Source organism: Salvelinus namaycush, chromosome 34, assembly GCF_016432855.1.
Source record: "Salvelinus namaycush isolate Seneca chromosome 34, SaNama_1.0, whole genome shotgun sequence".
Lineage (NCBI taxonomy): Eukaryota > Metazoa > Chordata > Actinopteri > Salmoniformes > Salmonidae > Salvelinus > Salvelinus namaycush.
The window spans coordinates 12,861,502-12,866,763 of NC_052340.1; the positions used below are offsets into that span (position 1 = coordinate 12,861,502).

General features: G+C 40.1%; 1 long non-coding RNA gene across 3 annotated transcripts; it reads right to left on the minus strand.

The window, feature by feature from the left end:
- Positions 1 to 566: 566 nt before the first annotated feature.
- LOC120028710 lies at positions 567 to 4,405 on the minus strand. Of its 3 annotated transcripts, XR_005473511.1 has the most exons (5): positions 4,201 to 4,405; positions 1,959 to 1,998; positions 1,587 to 1,684; positions 1,258 to 1,384; positions 567 to 1,109 (listed from the first exon to the last, which is right to left on the minus strand). It is a non-coding gene; the product is annotated as an uncharacterized LOC120028710 (long non-coding RNA). The 3 variants fall into 3 exon arrangements; XR_005473512.1 differs by lacking the exon at positions 1,959 to 1,998; XR_005473510.1 differs by having other exon boundaries at positions 1,587 to 1,998.
- Between the last annotated feature and the right edge of the window lie 857 nt (positions 4,406 to 5,262).

Sequence of the window (5,262 nt, forward strand, 5' to 3'; positions counted from 1 at the left end):
AGAAACAAAACAAGGAAGCCATGCCTAAACACAGCTATATCAACACCTATCTTGTCAATTGAATGTTGCTGCTGTCAATTTACCACTGCATTCAGTCTGAACCCCAGAATACTCAGGACAGCTTTACACAGGTGAAAAAAAGTAGCAAAAACAGTACACCACAAAACTTTTAAACGTGTTACTGAGTCTAGATGCTATCAAATCAGAAGAAGAACAAGTTAAGGAAGCAACTAATGCCGGTTTGCCTGCGGCTGATGCCGTGCAGGTGTTTGTACACATGCATATACACACACCCTCATTAAAATAAACGCATACAAGAACACACACATACATGTAATAGTGCCAGACATGCACTCAAAACATATACAGTTGGCATTGCTGTTATGACTTTAGTTGTCCTTGATGTCCTTTGTTTAAAAAAAAAAAAAATCATTGTTGTTTGCTGTTTTCTTCTGTCTTTTTCTTTTTTCTCTTTAGTTCATTCTCTTGGTTGTTGGTGCATTGAGGGGTTCTTGGGGGTGGGGAATGGAATAAATTTTATTTTTAAGTTTTTATTCGGGGGGGGGGGGACTGTGGGAGGGGTCTCGAATGGTTGAGGGACAGCTATTGGTTGGGGAACTGTGGGGGGGGGGATCTTGGATTGTTCGGGTTCAGTTTTTTGGCTTGGTGGGAAATCTGTCAACGTGCCCTTGAGCAGGGCATTGACCCTGGATGCTTCTGTGAGTCGCTCTGAATGGGAGTCTGTTGGATGATGTAGTTGTTGAGCGGCTTCACTGCAACTATATTGTATGTTTCGGATATAAAAAAAATATAAAAAATGTAATTAAGGAAGCAGCATAGGGAAAATGGGTGACGGTAAGGTGGGTTTATAGAGATAAGATGGAGAGTTCCAAAACATTAGAAGTTGAGGGACCATGGGGCATAAAAGGCAGTGTGGAATAAGGGGTAGGTAGAGGAATGGTTGGCTGTGGAATAAACATAAAATGGGGTGCTGGTGTTCTTCTACACCCCTTTTAAATCATTGTCACAAATATCCGGCCCATGTCCAGTCATTCTCGGGGTCTCAGAGTGTCCCTCAATGTCATTCAAATCGTGGTCATCGTGTGTCTCTGAATCACAACATTAAAGACGATGAGTGATCACAGGATTTCCACAAATTGAGCCATACACAATACAATTTAAGCATTGAGGACAGCGTTTTGTTAACAACCTGGTGGTTTACACTATGTCTATGTGTGAATGATGGAAGAATCTTACCCCAGCTGTAGGTCCATTTCAGTGTGTGTGGTCACTTAGACCTACACATCAACCAGTACTGGGACCATTGGAGACTTGGAATGCTTGCTCTCAAAGTGCTGCTTGAATGTCTTCGGGTCTGCATCTACTGTATAAAGGTGAAGTACAAAATGGAGGAAGTTAACAATCTGTGGCTTAGATTTTATTCAAAGTTAACATAAATTATAAACTAAGCAATAAGATGCAACAAACCACAAAAAAATGAAAGACTGTACCACACAGGCCAGTACAATAGCCTACACATAGAGAGTAACCTAAAAGCACATACAGTACCAACCAATACTACTCACCTGACAAGACAGGGCAGGTGTGGACCAGTGCTGCCTTGGCTGCAGTCTTCTCCCTTCTTCTTAACATCCGCCGCCTTGGTATCAGTCAACAAGTTCAGCTGTACCCATAGTACAGAATAATGACTTAAAGAGGTGGACGGCTCCAGATATGAATAGCAGGAGTGTGTACAGTATACACTTTTGTTCCAGCCCAGCTTATACCTGATTACAAATCAAGGCCTATCGCGGTGATTCGTTATGATGATTATTTAAGTCTGGTGTAAGAGCTGGGCTGGGACAAAACCATTCGCACACTCCTGCTCTTCAGGACTTCCTGCAATGACCGAAACAGACCAAAGCAGGAGCACAGTGTTCCAGGTTGAAACAGATTACCTAGTTGAGAGGTGATAAGACTCAGGCACACACATTGGTTCTGGAATAGAAAAGGTTCAAATAAGGTTTGCAATTGGCATAAATAACATGACAGTAATTTTACCAAAAAACAAACAGACATGTGAATACCAATTTATTTAAAACCCACCATAGCAGGTATGACTAAATAAGGTTACATAACCATGCCTACTAGCTATACTAATGATCTGCTGTCCAGAGGGTAACAGCAAACAGATCAATGTATTCCTGTAGTAAAGTAGGCACACTGTTGACTCAAGAGAGAATGATAATCAATCAGTCCATCTCTGAAACCTCACAAAAAGCCAGACCAAAATAATACTGCTAGCTAGGGCAGCTACAAGTCAATAAGTACTTGAAGTAGGCTACCCATCCCTCACACACATTCACAAACAAACATTATCCAGAACACCTAGTTTCACCATCTAAGTTCGCTAGTTAGTTAACTACAGGTTTATATATTGATAAAATCAAAGAAGAATATGCATAGCCATCCCGAGACAACTCCAATAGAAAGTGTTTTTTTCTCAAAGATGCCCGGGATGTCACGTGTCCTACTTATATCAGTACACTCGTAACAACTTAAGCATTACAAAACTTTTATTAGATCAAATAAATCTCACGTAGCAAATAACCATTATTTTTGTTGTTGAGCTAATTCGACACTCTGTTATTGACCTCCATACAAAAACTCCTTACTTGGTGGGCAAAACAATGAAAAAACAACCACCGGCTTAGACAGATTTTCCGCTGAGTTGGGCCTCTCTCTTCCTCTTCCTCTGATAAAAGTCACCTTGTCTGAGAGAGATTTACAGTTATCAAAGCGTCACATCAGGGTTAGCCTACACGAAACACAGCCCTTATTTGAAGTGTTTCTAAAATCCCCCATGGGGAAAATTAATGGTTGAAAATCGATTGGAACCATTTCCAAGTTTGAACGTTAGGTTTTATGAGTATTATGGTGGTACTCTATTCAAATCCTGATTATGGTACTAACTGTAAATACATTATTTACAGTGGCTGATGGAATTTTACAGTATGGCAGAAGCTGCTATCCACATGCTGTTACAGTATAATATATTTATTATTTTGATGACATATCCCGATAAAAGAAAATATTCAAAAGGTCTAGAGTGCCATCTGCATACTCCACTAACAGTGGCCGTGTTCAAGAGCATCAAGACCATGATGTAGCATGTGTAAATTGTGACTGACTGACTACTGATCTACAAATAATATTGAGTATTTATTTAGGATGCAAGCCAGGTGATTTGTAGATCAGTCAGTCTCGACTCGCCTTTAAAGTCGGCTGCAATAGAGCTCGCCAGCTTGAAGTCCTAAAACCCGGAAATGAGCTACCTCAGGTTCGTTCAGGCATCCATATGGGAAAAACGAATGGCAAAATAATAGGGTTTTGGAATAAACGCACAAAAATAAGGTCTGAGGGTAACACTGGTTTAGGAGATTTTATACGTTTTGAAGCCTTTATGTGCTTTACGTGTTTTTTAAATTACATAAATTCTTCAAAATTCACAAAAAGTGACTGATGACAACTATCTCCCAAGCCTGTGTTTACCACAGACCTTATATAGAGAAATAGTAATGGTGTCTTTTCGTAGGCACTAACTACGGCATGGTTCGTTGGAGAAAGCCTATAAGGAAAATGAACGCCGTTTTTGTACGGTTTTTGGTAGACAGGTTTAGGAGAGCGTATACATTTTGTTCTATGAGATAATCTTCATCAGCTAACGTAACTTTTTGTGCATTTTGAAGAATTTATGTAATAATAAAAAACACATCATCACATAAATACTTCATAATTCAAAAAGTTCATGTTAACTGACTGCTGTTATATCATAGAACAAAACGTATAAGATCTCCTAAACCTGTGTTAACCTCAGACCTTATTTTCGCGTTAATTCCAAAACCCTATTCTTTCACCATTCATTTTTCTCACACGAAGGCTGAACCAAAGATGGTTTAGTATGAAGATATGTAGAAATGCTTCTCCAATAGAAATTCCTGATCACGCTTGTAGGCGATGTCCTGGCGACGTTGGCTTGCTAAATGTATGCGCAAAAAACACGTAATCTGTTCTAACGGTCGTCTCGCTCCGAACTGCGCATGTGCAAACTGTCAACTCAAAGGCACAAAAACGTGTCAGTTTGTCACTTTTCGGAGATTGGAGTAATAACATGTTCAGCTACTTAAAGAATTGACTCACATCTAGGTTGTTTCTTTAGATTTCGAGAAAATGAATAACTATGAAAGAATTGTCCACTTCTCTCATTCAGTTCTCAAACCCAGGTCTGGTCTCCCGAGTCTACTTCGCAAACGTTCCCGGAAGTCTCGCAATGTGTGGCCTTCTGGGTTTAGAAAATGTGGCTGAACGAACCAGAGATAACTAATTTCCGGGTTTTAGGACTACAACAAAGATTTTTATAACTAACCTAAAACAGACCACAGCCGGTCGTTTCCAATGGGAACAAATTAGTCATAGTGGGCAGAACATGCGAGAAGGGGGGGCAAAGCCAAACACGAGTTAGCGAGATTACTCACTGCCTTATTATTTAATATTCGTACAGCCCCCGTAGCTAAACCACACCCCTAACATGATATAAGCATTGGTTAAAGGTCGGGTAGTGACAAATGACTAAATGACTTGTCATTTGACATTTGAAATAATGTGTTGACACAACAGCGGCAAATCAAAGTATACTAGCTATGAAACGGTTTTCATCACATTTAATTATAGAGGAGGGCACCATTTTGAAATAAGGTTGGAAACAATAGAGCTCGCCAGCTTGTAGTCACAGATTGAACAATGGAGCCAGGTATTTCACCGGGTGTATAAATGTGAAGCATCCGGTTTGCTTTTCCACTCACTACCAAATATGGGGATGAGAGAAAGCCTAGTCGCCGGCAATGGGAGAACATGGAGCGAGATGGATTTTGGCCGACATTTTGCTAATTTTCTCACCGATTGAACGTTTGATCTCAATACAGTTTTCTGTTCCAAAAACTAAAATCTGTTACGAACAGAGTGAACTAAGTTTAGTAAAATGTACCCGTTGCAAAAGTTGTAAAAAAATGCGTTGTTTATAAGTAGTACAATGGCGAATTGAGTTATTGCACACGCGCATTTCACAGAGTAGGCGTTTCCTAACGGAAATATGCAAATGATAGCTAGAACGCGCCAATAGGATCGCTCTTTGTTAGACCAATCGAAAGAGAGAGGGGCGGGATAAATCTATACGACGCTGTTTGCCTTCTGGGGAAACTGAGT